The sequence below is a fragment of the Nycticebus coucang genome, chromosome 18 (assembly GCF_027406575.1).
Source record: "Nycticebus coucang isolate mNycCou1 chromosome 18, mNycCou1.pri, whole genome shotgun sequence".
NCBI lineage: Eukaryota > Metazoa > Chordata > Mammalia > Primates > Lorisidae > Nycticebus > Nycticebus coucang.
This window is the reverse complement of record NC_069797.1, coordinates 34,423,305-34,441,436: the sequence shown is the minus strand read 5'-3', so window position 1 is coordinate 34,441,436 and position 18,132 is coordinate 34,423,305. Positions and strand designations below refer to the sequence as shown.

Sequence of the window (18,132 nt, the reverse complement as noted above, 5' to 3'; positions counted from 1 at the left end):
TATATTTTAACTAGAGTAATTCCATAATCCATATAATCCGTAATTGATTATATTAAATTTACCACTTTAGTTTTGCTTTCCATTTTCCCTGCCTGTTTCCTATTGATTTTTGCCTCATGCCTTGCCTTGTGAAGGAACTGTATCCACAGAAAAATTAATTCTACTTTTTAAAAACCTCTTTTTCCATGATGTCAGTGATTACTCCAGAAGGTACACCATGCATTCTTAATCTACCAAAGTCAAAAGTTAATCAAAACCTTTGCCTTCCTTCCAAAGAATACAAGAATCTTAAATCAATTTGGCTCCATTAACTCCCTCCCAAGATAAGTGCTTTTATTTTAATTCTGTCAGTTTGTGTTCAACTTGTGTAATAGTAAGTGTGTGTGTGTTCAACTTGTGTAATAGTAAGAATTTAGTCAGTAAAACAGAAATTACTCTTGGTATGTCAAGCAGATTCAATATGGAAAATCTGGTTATAAGTTGTTAAATGGCCTGGAGGAGCAAAATGGGTTCAGAGGAATGTAACCAAGAGATCTGAAACTGCTGGAAACTGGGCTCCCCAGCCCCTGCCAATTCGGTGTTCTCGTCTGCTCCTGCCACCACCATTAGAGCCCGAATGGCTTCCACATCTCTCCAGCTTCTGTATCATGTTGATGTTTTTCATGGGCAGCACCTAAATTGGAATCTTCTTGGCATGGGAATCTGAATAATGCAGCTTCTAGTCTTCCAACCCTGTAGTACAAGGCGAGAAGAAAGCTAATAGCTGGCATGTAATATCCAGCCCATCCCAAGACATTTTAATTATTGTTTGATACAGTCCGTAGTCCTTTAGAATTATCCTGTATTTACTACTTAATTCTTTTCTCAGATCATCCATTCAGGATCATTTTCCTTCTATCGATATAGGTCACAGAATTTCCTTTAATGAGGATCTGCTGGTAGTAATTTTGTTTAAGAACACCTTATTTTGCTCTCATTCAGGAATGACAGTTTTGCTGGATATAACATTCTAGACTGACAATGACTTTCCCTGAGCACATTGGAGATACTATTCCATGATCTTCTAGCATCCAATACAGCTGCTGAGAAACCAGCTCTTGGGTACCAAGCCTTCTCTTTGGCTGTTTTTAAGATCTTTTTATCTTTGGCTTTCTGAAGTTTCACTAACTATGTCTAGGTCGGGATTCCTTTTTAAAAATTACCATTCTAAAATATTATGGGGCTACCAATGTGTTTGATTACTTGTCTTGCTTTTATTATGCTTGAGTCAGAGTTATAAGTGTGTCTGTCCGCCAGGCAGTGTTCACTGTACCTCTTAGGTAGGTTTTGGTCCATCCCCTCCTCCCCTCACCCTGCTTGATTTCTACTGAGTTTTATTTCCCCCTGTGTACGTGTGCGCCCATCAGTTAGTTCCAATTTAATAGCAAGCACATATGATGTTTGTTTTTCTGTTCTTTAGATGCTTCACTTGGGATAATGGTCTCCAGTTCCATCCAAATTGTTGCAAAAAGCCTTAGTCCGTCTTCCTGGCTGAGTAGTATTCCATAGTATATATATACCACATTTTGTTAACCTATTCATGAATTGATGGGCATTTGGGTTAATTCCACATCTTTGCAATTGTGAGTTGTGCTGCAATAAATATTCCAAGTCAGATTTCTTTTTGATAACATGACTTTCTTTCCTTTGAGTAAATACCCAGTGTGGGATTTCTGCATCAAATGATAGGTCTATTTTTAGTTCTTTGAGGAGTTTTCATACCCCTTTTTCCACAGAGGTTGTACTAATTTGCATTCCCCAGGGATTCCATTTTAACTAGGGATTAACTAGCATTACTGGAAACCTCAAGTTTCTACTTGAATTTTTTTTCTTTTTTTGTTTTCTTTTAATCTCATAGATGCATCAAATCAGATCACAAACCTGTGTGTAGGCCCCCTCATGGTTATGAGCCTCCAGGGGATTCCCCCCCTACTCCTATCTACCAAGGTATCAGATGGCAAAAATGCCTTTCTTTTTTTTTTATTGTTAAATCATAGCTGTGTACACTAGTGCAATCACCTGTACCCATTCTAAGATGCACCATAGATGTGGCCCTACCCATTACCCTCCCTCTACAAAAACCTCCCCCCTCCCTTCCCCTTCCTTGGCCCTTTCCCCATAGTCTTGTGCTATAGTTGGGTTATAGTCTTCATGTGAAAGCTATAATTTAGCTTCATAGTAGGGCTGAGTACATTGGATACTTTTTCTTCCATTCCTGAGATACTTTGCTAAGAAGAATATGTTCCAGCTCCATCCATGTAAACATGAAAGAGGTAAAGTCTCCATCTTTCTTTAAGGCTGCATAGTATTCCATGGTATATATGTACCACAATTTGCTAGTCCATTCGTGGGTCGATGGGCACTTGGGCTTCTTCCATGACTTAGCGATTACGAATTGGGCTGCAATAAACATTCTGGTACAGATGTCTTTGTTATAGTGTGACTTTTGGTCTTCTGGGTATAAACCTAGTAAAGGAATTATAGGATCGAATGGAAGGTCTATTTTTAGGTCTCTAAGTATTCTCCAAACATCCTTCCAGAAGGAACGTATTAGTGGGCATTCCCACCAGCAGTGTAGAAGTGTGCCCTTTCCTCCACATTCACGCCAACATTTCTGGTTTGGGGATTTTGTTATGTGGGCTACTCTTACTGGGGTTAGGTGATATCTCAGAGTAGTTTTGATTTGCATTTCTCTGATGATTAAGGATGATGAGCTTTTTTTCATGTGTTTGTAGATCTTGCGTCGGTCTTCTTTAGAGAAGTTTCTCTTCAAGTCCCTTGCCCACCCTGAGATGGGGTCACGTGTTCTTTTCTTGTTTATACGTTTGAGTTCTCTGTGGATTCTGGTTATTAGACCTTTATCGGAGGTATAACCTGCAAATATTTTCTCCTATTCTGAGGGATGTCTGCTTGCTTTACTCACTATGTTCTGGGCTGTGCAGAAGCTTTTTAGTTTGATCAGGTCCCAGTAGTGTATTTTTGATACTGCTTCAATTGCCTGGGGAGTCCTCCTCATAAAATATTCACCCAGGCCGATTCCTTCAAGAGTTTTCCCTGCACTTTCTTCAAGCATTTTTATAGTTTCATGTCTTAAGTTTAAATCTTTTATCCAGTTAGAGTCTATTTTAGTTAATGGCTAAAGGTGTGGGTCCAGTTTCAATCTTCTACAGGTTGCCAGCCAGTTTACCCATCACCATTTGTTAAATAGGGAATCTTTTCCCCACTGAATGTTTTTTTTTTTTTTTTGTAGAGACAGAGTCTCACTGTACCGCCCTCGGGTAGAGTGCCGTGGCGTCACACGGCTCACAGCAACCTCTAACCCTTGGGCTTAAGCGATTCTCTTGCCTCAGCCTCCTGAGCAGCTGGGACTACAGGCGCCCGCCACAATGCCCGGATATTTTTTTGTTGCATTTTGGCCGGGGCTGGGTTTGAACCCGCCACCCTCGGCATATGGGGCCGGTGCCCTACTCACTGAGCCACAGGCGCCGCCCCCCCACTGAATGTTTTTAATTGGCTTGTCAAAGATCAAGTAACGGTAAGTAGCTGGATCCATCTCTTGGTTCTCTATTCTGTTCCAGACATCTACTTCTCTGCTTTTGTGCCAGTACCATGCTGTTTTGATCACTATGGATTTATAGTACAGTCTCAGGTCTGGTAGCGTGATTCCTCCTGCTTTGTTTTTATTGCTCAGTAATGTTTTGGCTATTCGAGGTTTTTTCTGATTCCATATAAAACGAAGTATTATTTTTTCAAGATCTTTAAAGTATGACAATGGAGCTTTAATAGGAATTGCATTAAAGTTATATATTGCTTTGGGCAGTATGGACATTTTAACAATGTTGATTCTTTCCAGCCATAAGCATGGTATGTTTTTCCATCTGTTAACATCTTCGGCTATTTCTTTTCTTAGAGTTTCATAGTTCTCTTTGTAGAGATCTTTCATGTCCTTTGTTAGGTATACTCCCAAATATTTCATCTTCTTTGGCACTACTGTGAAAGGAATAGAGTCCTTGACTGTTTGTTCGGCTTGGTTATTGTTGGTATATATAAAGGCTACAGATTTATGGGTGTTGATTTGGTAGTCTGAGACATTGCTATATTCCTTGATCACTTCTAAAAGTTTTATAGTAGAATCCCTAGTGTTTTCCAGATATACGATCATATCATCTGTGAAGAGTGAAAGTTTGATCTCTTCTGACCCTATGTGGATACCCTTGATCGCCTTTTCTTCCCTAATTGCAATGGCTAAAACTTCCATTACAATGTTAAAGAGCAATGGAGACAATGGGCAACCTTGCCTGGTTCCTGATCTGAGTGGAAATGATTTCAGTTTAACTTCATTCAATACGATATTGGCTGTGGGTTTGCTGTAGATGGAAGAAATGTCCCTTCTATACCAATTTTCTTAAGTGCTCTGATCATGAAGGGATGCTGGATATTATCAAAAGCTTTTTCTGCATCAATTGAAAGAATCATATGGTCTTAATTTTTAAGTTTGTTTTTGTGTTGAATTACATTTATAGATTTACGTATATTGAACCAGCCTTGAGACCCTGGGATAAATCCGACTTGGTCATGGTGTATAATTTTTTTGATGTGTTGTTGGATTCTGTTTGTTAGGATCTTATTGAGTATTTTAGCATCTATATTCATTAGTGATATTGGTCTATAATTTTCTTTTCTTGTTGGGTCTTTCCCTGGTTTGGGGATCAAGGTGATGTTTGCTTCGTAGAATGTGCTGGGTAATATTTTTTCTTTTTCTATATTTTGGAAGAGGTTTAGTAGTATAGGTACTAGTTCTTCTTTAAATGTTTGGTAGAATTCTGACGTAAAGCCATCTGGTCCTGGGCTTTTCTTTTTAGGGAGATTTTGTATAGTTGATGCTATTTCAGAACTTGATATAGGCCTGTTCAACATTTCCACTTCGTTCTGGCTAAGTCTTGGTAGGTGGCGTGCTTCCAGGTATTGGTCGATTTCTTTCAGATTTTCATATTTGTGAGAGTAGAGTTTCTTGTAGTATTCATTAAGGATTTTTTGAATTTCTGAGGGGTCTGTTGTTATTTCATCATTACCATTTCTGATTGACGAAATTAGAGATTTTACTCTTTTTTTCCTGATTAGGTTGGCCAAAGGTTTATCTATTTTGTTGACCTTTTTGAAAAAACAGCTTTTTGATTTATTGATCTGTTGTATAGTTCTTTTGTTTTCAATTTCATTTAATTCTGCTCTGATTTTGGTTATTTCTTTTCTTCTGCTGCATTTGGGGTTGAAGTGTTCTTCTTTCTCCAGTTGCTTGAGATGTTCCATTAAGTTATTGACTTCCTCTCTTTCCGTTTCCTTGAGGAAGGCTTGCAGTGCTATAAATTTCCCTCTTAGGACTGCCTTTGCAGTATCCCAGAGGTTCTGGTAATTCATGTCTTGGTTGTTATTTTGTTCCAAAAATACGGTGATTTCCTTCTTACTCTCATCTATAACCCATGTGTCCTTCAGCATAAGGTTGTTTAGCTTCCATGTTTTTGTATGGGTATGCAGGTTCCTGTTGTTATTTAGTTCAACTTTTATTCCATGATAGTCTGAGAAGATGCAAAGAATAATTTCTATTTTTTTAAATTTGCTGAGGTTAGATTTGTGGCCTAGGATGTGGTCGATTTTGGAGTATGTTCCGTGGGCTGATGAGAAGAATGTGTATTCAGTTTTTTTGGGATGAAATGTTCTGTAGGTGTCTGTTAAGTCCAGATGTTGAATGGTTGAGTTTAAATCTAAAATTTCTTTGCTTAGCTTCTTTTTGGAGGATCTATCCAGGACTGCTAAAGGTGTGTTAAAATCTCCAACTACTATGGAAGTGGAGGAAATCGAGTTGCTCATGTCTGTTAGAGTTTCTCTTATAAATTGAGGTGCATTGTGGTTGGGTGCATAAATATTAATAATTGAGATCTCATCATATTGAGTATTACCTTTAACAAATATGAAGTGTCCATCCTTATCCTTAATTATTTTGGTTGGTTTAAAGCCTATTGTGTCTGCGAACAGGATTGCAACGCCTGCTTTTTTCTGCTTTCCATTTGCCTGGAATATAGATGACCACCTTGAGTCTATATCTGTCTTTTAATGTAAGATGTGATTCTTGGATGCAGCAGATACCTGGCTTGAGTTTTTGTATCCAGTCCGCCAACCTATGCCTCTTTAGAGGACAATTTAAACCATTCACATTAATTGAGAGTATTGATAAGCCTTTCGAGAGACCAGTGGACATTTTTAATCCTTTTGTGACTGTGGAAGTTGGAATTTGATCAAAAATTTTGGGGGTGGGTTTACTTTTGTGGTGGAGAATTACGCTGGTCTTTATGGAAGATAGGTCTAAGAATGTCCTGGAGAGCTGGTTTAGTTGTGGCAAATTTCTTCAACATGTGGTCGTTGAAGTATTCAATTTCTCCATCATAAATGAAGCTCAGTTTAGCTGGGTACAGGATCCTGGGTTGAAAGTATTTTGTTTTAGGTGATTACAAGTCGATGATCATCCTCTTCTAGCTTGAAAGGTTTCAGCAGAGAGATCTGCAGTTATTCTGATATTCTTCCCCTTGTAGGTAATGGTTTTCTTTTGTCTGGCAGCTTTCAGAATTTTCTCCTTCATATTAACTTTAGTGAAATTGATTATGATGTGTCTGGGGGATGTCTTCTTTGGGTTGAGTCGTGCTGGAGTTCTGAAACTGTCTGCTATCTGAATTTCGGAATCTCTTGGCATGTTTAGAAAGTTCTCCTTCATAATCTCATGGAGAAGAGACTCTGTGCCTTGTGAAGCCACTTTGTCACTTTCGGGGATCCCTATAAGACAAATATTGGTTTTCTTCAAATTATCCGAGAGCTCTCTGAGAGAGTGGTCTGTTTTTGCTCTCCATTTCTCTTCTTCTTTGAGGGTTTGGGAGCGTTCGAAAGCTTTGTCTTCAGTGTCAGAAATCCTTTCTTCTGCTTGCTCCATTCTGTTACTGAGGGATTCTACTGTGTTTCTCAGATCTTTGAGGGATGCAACTTCTTGTCTCAATGTGTCGAAATCTTTTGTCATTTGGTCTTTGAATCCGTTGAATTCTTGAGATAACTTTTGGAATTCTAATTTGATCTTATTTGCTATCCAGATCCTGAATTCAGTTTCTGACATCTCAGCTATTTATTTGTGCATGGGGTCTTGTGCTGTTTCTGCCCCATTGATCCTTGGAGGAGTTGATCTACTCTGATTATTCATATTGCCAGAGTTTTTCTGTTGATTTCACCTCATGATTGTTTTTCACCATTGCCTCTGGCTGTCCTCAGAGTTGGGGAGGTGTCTCTCCAAGATTAGACCCCAGCAGGATCACTCTATTGTTGCTGGATCTTTGTAGGGAGTGACCCTGTGTAGTTCCTCTGGGGCTGCTCTAGCTAGGGAGTTCTGGTTGTGGAAGCAGCTCCAGTTTGTGACACACCCAGATCCAGCAACAGGGCCGGGGGTGGTGCGCATGGTTCTGGGAGTGCCAGGTGCCCAGTGACTTTGGCACAGAGAGCCCAAGGCTCCAGCAGTCTCTGGCCAGGAGAAGAGCTCTGCGCAGAGGCAGGGAGGGCTCCAAAGGGCACAAAGCTACCAGAGTCCCTGTCCAGATGAACGGGCTAGTGTGGAAGCTGGGAGGACACAGAAGGGAGGACACAGGGTTGCGTGGCTCCCACAGTTCCTGGTCAGGGAATGTGGAGGCCCGGTGGGTGCGGGTCATGGGTCGGGGATCGCTGCACAGCTCTTATGGAGGTCTGGGCAGCGCCAAGCCCAGATGTTTGAGGTTGCTATGAGCTGTGATGTTACGGCACTCTACCCAGGGCAACAGCCCAAGGCTCCAGTGTGCCAAAACCGTCTCACTCTGCCCCTAAGGATTAAGGCTGTAAGGCAGCTCAGTCCCCGCCTTTAGGCTGCTCAGTCAGTAGGTTACTTTGACCCGCCCAATCCTTGCTCTGAGACCCTGAGGGTGGAGCTTGCCGGGGCAGTTCTTTCATAATGGCTTCCTGCGCCCAGCTCAGTGGCTCAGTCTGGGGCCCCAGACAATGCCCAAAGTTCTCCACACTCCTGCTCAAGCTCTCCCCAAGGCAGTTCAACTGAGTGCCAAGTCCAAGAACACCAAAACAGTTCACAGGTAAGGCCTTTCCGGTTTGCAGTCTCACTGCTGCTTGTACTTACGGTTGCCAGCGTGATTAGGTCAATCAAACACACGCAACCCCTTGCCAGTTTTCCACTGTTTTTGTCTTCCTCTTGGGGTCCAGAAGTCCCTTGCTGGCTCCCTGTATCCTCAAAGGGATGATTATAGGCAGGTCCCACCGGCCAGAGATGCCTGGAGTCTTGTCTCCCCAGACTCACTGTTCCCAGTTGCAGGGAAGTTGTTACTCGGTCGCCATCTTTAATCTCTCTATCCAAAAATGTCTTTCTTATCCATCCTTACTCAGGTGGGGCCCAGCTGGGTGTGGTGTCCTATCAGATCTCCCACCCCAGTGGGCCCTTGGCTTTGTCTCCTGGTCTCTGTGCCCATGGACTTGGGAGAGTGGAAGGTCAGCTCTGAGGTCTATAGGTTCTTTCCTGTCATGTTTTTTTTTTTTTTTTTTTATTAAATCATAGCTGTGTACATTAATGCGATCATGGGGCACCATACACTGCTTTTATAGACCGTTTGACACATTTTCATCACACTGGTTAACATAGCCTTCCTGATATTTTCTTAGTTATTGTGTTAAGACATTTACATTCTATGTTTACTAAGTTTCACATATACCCTTGTAAGATGCACCACAGATATAATCCCACCAATCCACCCTCCCTCTGACCACCTCCCCCCTCTTTCCCTGCCCTTTCTCCCTTCCCCCTATTCTTAGGTTATAACTGGGTTATAGCTTTCATGTGAAAGCCATAAATTAGTTTCATAGTAGGGCTGAGTACATTGGATACTTTTTCTTCCATTCTTGAGATACTTTACTAAGAAGAATATGTTCCAGGTCCATCCATGTAAATATGAAAGAGGTGAAGTCTCCATCTTTCTTTAAGGCTGCATAATATTCCATGGTGTATATATACCACAATTTATTAATCCATTCGTGGATCGATGGGCACTTGGGCTTTTCCATGACTTAGCAATTATGAATTGGGCTGCAATAAACATTCTGGTACAAATATCTTTGTTATGATGTGATTTTTGGTCTTCTGGGTATATGCCTAGTAGAGGAATTATAGGATTGAATGGCAGATCTATTTTTAGATCTCTAAGTGTTCTCAAACATCTTTCCAAAAGGAGTGTATTAATTTGCATTCCCACCAGCAGTGTAGATGTGTTCCCTTTTCTCCACATCCGCGCCAACATCTCTGGTCTTGGGATTTTGTGATATGGGCTAATCTTATTGGAGTTAGGTGATATCTCAAAGTAGTTTTGATTCGCATTTCTCCGATGATTAAAGACGATGAGCATTTTTTCATATGTCTGTGGCCGTGCGCCTGTCTTCAGAGAATTTTCTCTTCAACTCCCTTGCCCAGCCTGTGATGGGAACACTTGTTCTTTTCTTGTTTATACGTTTGAGTTCTCTGTGAATTCTGGTTATTAAACCTTTGTCAGAAACATAACCTGCAAATATCTTCTCCCATTCTGATGGCTGTTTGCTTGCTTTACTTACTGTGTTCTTGGCTGTGCAGAAGCTTTTTAGTTTGATCAAGTCCCAGTAGTGTATTTTTGAAGCTGCTTCAATTGCCCAGGGGGTCCTCCTCATAAAATACTCGCCCAGACCAATTTCTTCAAGGGTTTTCCCTGCTTTCTCTTCTAGTATTTTTATAGTTTCATGTCTTAAGTTTAAATCTTTAATCCAGTGAGAGTCTATCTTAGTTAATGGTGAAAGGTGTGGGTCCAGTTTCAGTCTTCTACAAGTTGCCAGCCAGTTTACCCAGCACCATTTGTTAAATAGGGAATCTTTTCCCCACTGAATGTTTTTAATTGGCTTGTCAAAGATCAAATAACGGTAAGTAGCTGGGTTAATCTCTTGGTTCTCTATTCTGTTCCAGATATCTACTTCTCTGTTTTTGTGCAAGTACCATGCTGTTTTGATCACTATCGATTTATAATGTAGTCTGAGGTCTGATAGCGTGATTCCTCCTGCTTTGTTTTTATTTCTGAGTAATGTCTCGGCTATTCGAGTTTTTTTCTGATTCCATATAAAATGAAGTATTATTTTTTCAAGATCTTTAAAGTATGACAGTGGAGCTTTAATAGGGATTGCATTAAAATTGTATATTGCTTTGGGTAGTATGGACATTTTACAATGTTGATTTTTCCCAGCCATGAGCATGGTATGTTTTTCCATTTGTTAACATTTTCAGCTATTTCTTTTCTTAGAGTTTCATAGTTCTCTTTATAGAGATCTTTCATGTCCTTTGTTAGATAAACTCCCAAATATATCATCTTCTTTGGCACTACTGTGAATGGAATACAGTCCTTAACTGTTTTTTTCATCTTGAGTATTGTTGGTATATATATAAAGGCTACTGATTTATGAATGTTGATTTTGTAACCTGAGACGCTGCTGTATTCCTTGATCACTTCTAAGAGTTTTGTAGTAGAATCCCTGGTGTTTTCCAGATATACAATCATCTACGAAGAGCGAAAGTTTGATCTCTTCTGACCCTATATGGATACCCTTGATCGCCTTTTCTTCCCTAATTGCGGTGGCTAAAACTTACATGACAATGTTAAAGAGCAGTGGAGACAATGGGCAGCCTTGTCTGGTTCCTGATCTGAGCGGAAATGATTTCAATTTAACTCCATTCAATACGATATTGGCTGTGGGTTTGCTGTAGATGGCCTCTATCAGTTTAAGAAATGTCCCTTCAATACCAATTTTCTCAAGTGTTCTGATCATGAAGGGATGCTGGATATTATCAAAAGCTTTTTCTGCATCAATTGAAAGAATCATATGGTCTTAATTTTTAAGTTTGTTTTTGTGTTGAATTACATTTATAGATTTACATGTATTGAACCAGCCTTGAGACCCTGGGATAAATCCGACTTGGTCATGGTGTATAATTTTTTTGATGTGTTGTTGGATTCTGTTTGTTAGGATCTTATTGAGTATTTTAGCATCTATATTCATTAGTGATATTGGTCTATAATTTTCTTTTCTTGTTGGGTCTTTCCCTGGTTTGGGGATCAAGGTGATGTTTGCTTCGTAGAATGTGCTGGGTAATATTTTTTCTTTTTCTATATTTTGGAAGAGGTTTAGTAGTATAGGTACTAGTTCTTCTTTAAATGTTTGGTAGAATTCTGACGTAAAGCCATCTGGTCCTGGGCTTTTCTTTTTAGGGAGATTTTGTATAGTTGATGCTATTTCAGAACTTGATATAGGCCTGTTCAACATTTCCACTTCGTTCTGGCTAAGTCTTGGTAGGTGGCGTGCTTCCAGGTTTTGGTCAATTTCTTTCAGATTTTCATATTTCTGAGAATACAGTTTCTTGTAATATTCATTAAGGAATTTTGAATTTCTGAGGAGTCTGTTGTTATTTCGTCTTTGTCATTTCTGATTGATGAGATTAGAGATTTTACTCTTTTTTTTCCTGGTTAGGTTAGCCAAAGGTTTATCTATTTTATTGACCTTTTTAAAAAAGCAACTTTTTGATTTATTGATCTGTTGTATAGTTCTTTTGTTTTCAATTTCATTAAATTCTGCTCTAATTTTGGTTATTTCTTTTCTTCTACTTGGTTTGGGGTTGAAATGTTTTTCCATTTCCAATTGCTTGAGATGTCACATTAAGTTGTTAACTTCCTCTCTTTCCATTCTCTTGAGGAAGGCTGCAGTGCTATAAATTTCCCTCTTAGGACTGCCTTTACAGTATCCCAGAGGTTCTGTTAATTCGTGTCTTCATTGTCATTTTGTTCCAAAAATTTGGCAATTTCCTTCTTAATCTCATCTCTGACCCACCTATCATTCAGCATAAGGTTATTTAACTTCCATATTTTTGTATGAGTATGCAGATTCCTGTTGTTACTGAGCTCAACTTTTATTCCATGGTGGTCTGAGAAGATGCAAGGAATAATTTCTATTCCTTTAAATTTACTGAGGTTAGACTTGTGACCTATGACGTGATCAATTTTGGAATATGTTCCGTGGGCTGATGAGAAGTATGTGTATTTAGTTTTGTTGAGATGAAATGTTCTGTAGATGTCTGCTAAATCCAAATGTTGGATGGTTAGGTTTAAATCTAAAATTTCTTTGCTCAGCTTCTTATTGGAGGATCGATCCAACACTGCCAAAGGAGTGTTGAAATCTCCAACTATTATGGAGCTGGAGGAAATCAAGTTGCTCATGTCTGTTAGAGTTTCTCTTATAAATTGAGGTGCATTCTGGTTGGGTGCATAGATATTAATAATTGAAATCTCATCATATTGAGTATTACCCTTAACAAATATGAAGTGACCATTCTTATGCTTCCTTACTTTTGTTGGTTTAAAGCCTATTGTATCTGCAAATAAATTTGCAATACCTGCTTTTTTCTGATTACCATTTGCCTGAAATATGGATGATCATCCTTTAACCCTTAGTCTATATTTGTCTTTTAAGGTAAGATGTGACTCTTATATGCAGCAAATATCTGGCCTGAGTTTTTGTATCCAGTCAGCTAAACTGTGCCTCTTTAGAAGATAGTTTAAGCCATTCACATTAATGGAGAATATTGATAAGTCTGGTAAAATTTTGGGTATCGAGTTTTTCAAAAGTCCAGTGGACATTTTTAATCCTTTTGTCACTGTGGAAGTTGGAGTTTGATCAAAAGTATCTGAGTGAGTTTACTTTTGTGGTAGAGGCTTGGGCTGGTCATTATGGAGGATAGGTCTGAGAATATCCTGAAGAGCTGGTTTGGTTATGGCAAATTTCTTCAACATATGAATGTCATTAAAGTATTTAATTTCTCCATCATAAATGAAACTCAGTTTAGCTGGATACAGGATCCGGGGTTGAAAGTTATTTTGCTTTAGGAGATTAAAAGTCGATGACCACCCTCTTCTGGCTTGAAAAGTTTCAGCAGAGAGATCTGCAGTCATTCTAATATTCTTCCCTTTGTAGGTAATGGATTTCTTATGTCTGGCTGCTTTCAGAATTTTCTCCTTCATATTAACTTTAGTGAAGTTAATTATGATATGCCCAGGGGATGTCTTATTGGGGTTGAGTTGTGCTGGGGTTCTGAAACTGTCTGCTATCTGAATTTCAGAATCTCTTGGCATGTCTGGAAAATTCTCTTTCATAATTTCATGGAGAAGGGCCTCTGTGCCTAGCGAGGCCACTTCATCACTTTGAGGGATTCCAATGAAGCAGATATTAGCCTTCTTCGAATTATCCTGGAGCTCTCTGAGAGAATGATCTGTTTTTGCTCTCCATTTCTCTTCCTCTTTGAGAGTTTGGGAGCATTCAAAGGCTTTGTCTTCAATGTCAGAAATCCTTTCTTTTGCTTGCTCCACTCTGTTACTGAGGGCTTCTACTGTAGTTTTCAGATCTTGAGGGCTGCAAATTCTTGCTTCAGTGCATCAAAATCTTTGGTGGTTTTGTCTTTAAATTTGTTAAATTCTTGAGACAACTTTTGAATTTCTAATTCTGACTTTTGAATTGCCGCTCGAATTTCTAATTCCAAATTTTCCTCCATTTTATTAATCTTGTTTGCAATCCAAATTCTGAATTTGATTTCTGACATCTCAGCCAGCTGTTTATGAATGGGATCTTCAGTTACATCTGCCATATCTTTCCTTGGGGGGGGGGGTTGATCTATTCTGGTTATTCATGTTACCAGAGTTTTTCCGCTGATTCCACCCCGTGATTGTTTTATACCATTTGATTTTTTCCCCTGGAGCTTTGTCAAGGACCCATACAGTGCTATGGCCTGAGATACTGGGGACCTGTTTGGTGTGGTGGGGCTAAGTGTTTCTGTCTGGTTTTCAGCTGGTCTCTGTTCAACCCTAGTGAAACAGTTACTCTGGGTTGAAGTCTCAGCTGTGGAGAAATACCAGCAATTAAGTCACCCCGCCCCCCACAGGCAACAATTGGAAAAAGAAAATCAAACCTTCCTACAACCACACACCCAGGCACCACTTGAATAGTCCTTGGGCGATTGGCTCAGTTCAAAAGGTCCAAATCAATTCTCTCAGTCAGCACCTGTCTCAGGTGGGAGAGTTTAAAAGGTCTCTGGCAACTGGATTGCAGGGGTCTGGTGACTACTCTGATATGGCTTGCTCCAGTGCTCTGTGGAGTCAGGAGGACCCACCCAGCAAATAGATCAGTCTGGGAAGGTTGATGCCTCCTTCCCCACCTTGCACCTCCATCACACCAGTCACTGATAGTCCTGCAGGGCTTTGACCCAGTTGCCTGTAGTGGATAGATACTCCAGGGGGTTGCACCTACCTGAATCACAAAGAAATCTATTTCTGCTCAGCCAGGCTGATGCGCTCTGTCTCTATCTAGCAGGGGGAAGTGAGGCCTGACAACCTCGGGCGCTTGATGGAGGCTGGGGGGTGTTCACTCAGTTCCAGCCCCACCCCTGATTGATGTTACTGACAGAACAGAACAGAACAACTTTGTGGTAATTTGTTTCTGTCCCTGCTAAATTCCCTTGCAGAAGAGAAGCTGTTTTGAGTTCCCAGAGCCTGTGCTCCTGCAGGTTTGTATTTGGTTACCTGACAGTTCTAGCCTCCTGTCTTCCTTTGTCTATAAGCTGACGATCCCCCGAGGGCCGGGTGCATCTTAGGCTCAGTGAACCAGTCCTCTGGGTCAGCCCTGCCCTGGGAACTTCTCAGCTCTGCATGTGTGTTTCTAGTCCCCACGCTCCACCCAGGCCGGTACCGCCTCAGGCAAACCCTTTACTCACAGGGCCTGCATTTCTGTCCCAGATCTGTTCCATGGTGGTTGCCACCTGAGTAGATGCCCCGCCTCCTCTGGTTTCCCAGGGAGATAGGGGGTGTGGCTTCAGAATATCTGGGAGTGAGCCCTATTATTGCTAAAAGAAGGCTGCTGCTCTGTGCCTCGGGGCACCGCCGCTCCGGTGTGGTTCCCTCTCAGCTGACCATCCTCTCCTCACTCCCATGCCCCAGAGTTAGCACTGACCAGCTGCAGTTTAGGCCCTGTCTATACCCCTCGAGAAATCACCCAAGAATCTGGACTCCTGGGGGACAGGCCTCCAGACCTCAGAGTGGAGGGGAGTGCTGGGAGCTCAGAGTTGCAGGTAGAGAATATATACAGTTTTATACAGTTTTATGCCTGGCAGAAGAACGCCGTGGCACCCTAGTAGGGGAGGTAGGTCCAGTTTTTAGAGGGTCTCTCCCATGGAGTGTAGTGGGAGGACCTTTGAACTCTGCTCGTTTATTTGTGGGGCACTCCATGCCATTCTCATGGGGGAGGGGATTCCCGTCCACTTGCTGATGGATTTTGTACCTTTTGTTTGTATCCTTGGTGTTGCAGCTCGCCTCAGCGGGGTTGATGTGCATTCTTCAACCTTCTCTCTTGGTGCAGCTCAAATCCACCAGGTTACTTGCTAAGTTTCTGTCCTTTAACTCTCCATCTGGACAGAAGCTTCTGTAGCCATCTTGTCTCCGCCCCCTCAACTGACCTCCTGTCATGTTTTAAATGATGATCTAAAAACCGGTCATGACTAAAAACAAGACATCTCAGAGAATTTTCAACCTCTGTTCTTGAGTGGGACATCCATTCCAGCCACCCCATGTCACTCAGGAAGACAGGACTTGGGCACTCCTTTCCTCACTGTAAGAGCGGGGGCAATAGGACCCTGTTCTCCCATGGAAGTTGAAACTCAGGCCTCTGTGATAGCACCAGCCCAGCACTGGAGCAACTAACAGGGTCAGCCCTTGCCCACTGCCTCCTGCCCACTGCAGTGGGAACTTAATGTGGGGATACCCTTATATCCCCTCCAGGGTGCACCCCACTAATATGGCCCATATCATAGAATCTGCTTCAGTGGGAAAAGCATTGAACTTGAAGCCTGGAGATGTGCAGCCAAATTGGTGTCACCCTAAGCAACTTCCTCAACCTCTCCAAACTTCAGTTTCCAAATCTGTAAAATGGGGAGAGTAACACTTACCTCACAAAGGGTTTACTGGACGGTCAAATGAAATCACTCATGATTAAAAAAATCAAAAAGTCCAGCAGGAAACCAGATAGAGGAATTGGAATCTAATCGTTTGTAACACAGGCCACATGAGGTACTACTGGAAGGAAAGGAGGGCCAGGAGACTGGTGAGTAATACCAAAGGAAGTGCTGCAGAGAGAGCCCATCCAAGGGAGGGAAGGGGCTGGGCCCAGGGCTTGGGTGAAACAGCTCTGGGTTTGCCCAGTGCCCTTTGTTCTAATTTGAGACTCACCAGGCAGCCTCTGGTTACTAATTTGTTTTCCTACTGACCTTGATCTGGGCCTGAGGACAGGAGCAAACTACTGGGTATTAGGCAAGTTCACATGTTAGTTGTTTATTGTTTGTCCTAACTCTGCACAGAGGTATCATTAACTTCTTTTTATCAGTCAGAAGGTAAAGCTTAGAGACACGAGGGCGCTTACTCAAGGTCACTGGGAGGCGGGTATCTGGGGTCTGCCTGGCCCCAGCATCCCCTTCCTACCATGCCACCCTTCTTCCCAGCAGCAGGTTGGGGCTCCCAACATGAGTAGCCTTGACTCTGGAAAGACCTGCCCCCATTGCAGGCTTCTGAATCATTCAGTTTTTACAGTGGAGTCTTAACTTTTGAGATTTAGTTTGTCCCTTCCCTCTGTCCAGTCTGAGAACCTTCTCTGTAGGAGTGATTCAGAAATAGAGCTCCTGACTCACTCAGACCTTGGACCAGTGTGACTCAGCAGCCCCAAGGCAGAGGGCTGTCCTCTCCAACAGACCCTGAGCTCCTGCTATCACCACCGAGGCTGATTATTATGGAGAGCTTTTGTAACAGCTACAGACCCAGTCTGCTGGAGGCATTAGGGTGCCTGCGAGCACCTGGGCTGGAGGGTGGGCAGCAGCCAAGCCTGCTGCTCGGGTTTGCATGGCTGCTCTACAGATAGGGGACCACCTTGTCCCATTTTCCCCAGAAAAGCCCTCAGTCCCAGGAAAATCAGGATGGTTGACCACCCTGCCTGCAAGTCTAAAGAACCATCTTTGCACTGATGGAGATGGTGGGTGAACCAAGGGAGGTTTTGCTGCCCGGTGGGCCTATCCATTGACCTGGACACATTGTAGGAATCAGTGCCCATCACCCAGCTTGTCTCCCAGAACCAGTCATGGGCTCAGAACATGTGATTGACGGGCCAATCAGCCCAGCTTGTCCCAGTGTGTCAGGGTCCATGGGGTTAAGGGAAGAACAACTGTTTGGTTTAAGGAAAAGTTAGGGCTGGGTGTTTTTCAGTGTCCTTTTCCTTGTCAATGACCATCCACTCTGGCTCCTTGGCCAACGCATTGTCTAACTTCTCTCTGTTCCACCTGCCAATTTTCTCCTCATAGATTTGCTGCCTGAGAGGTCACCTCTGTCCAGGTTCTCAGGGGGCAGTGTGCTTTATGTCCAGTGTGTGCTCCAGGACTCAAGGGACAGCATGACCTTGGCCCTGCTCCTTTAGCTTCTGGCCCTTGGGAGATTGATGCAAGGAACATCCATGGTAAGAAACAGTCAGTGGAATGAGTCGCTCTCAGAGTCATACTGGCTCAGAACCTTGACTTTGAAGGGATTATGATGGAAGATTTAGTTCCAGAAGACTGCAGGCAGCCTAAGCTGTTTCGGGAGGCTCTGGCTAAAGAAATTCTGATGAAAGACCTGGACAGTTGTGGCCGGCAGAACAGTGGGCCTCAAAGCTGTCCACCTGTGAACCTCCAGAAACTGACTATGTTACCTGACATGGTAAAAATGGACCATGCTGGTGTGGTGAAGTTAAGTATCTTGACATGGGGAGATTATCCTGGGTTAGTCAGATGAGCTCGCTGTAATCACAAGAGTCCTTTACAAGAGAGAGAGGAGGTCAGAGAGAGGAAAAGGCAATGTGACAACAGACACAGAAATTGGAGGGATGTGGCCACAACCCAGGGAATGC

General features: G+C 42.1%; 1 long non-coding RNA gene across 1 annotated transcript; it reads right to left on the bottom strand.

Annotated features, from left to right (window-relative positions):
- Positions 1–440: 440 nt before the first annotated feature.
- LOC128571286 (uncharacterized) lies at positions 441–16,332 on the bottom strand. Its single transcript, XR_008375727.1, has 3 exons — positions 16,154–16,332; positions 15,490–15,667; positions 441–732 (listed from the first exon to the last, which is right to left on the bottom strand). It is a non-coding gene; the product is annotated as an uncharacterized LOC128571286 (long non-coding RNA).
- Positions 16,333–18,132: the final 1,800 nt, after the last annotated feature.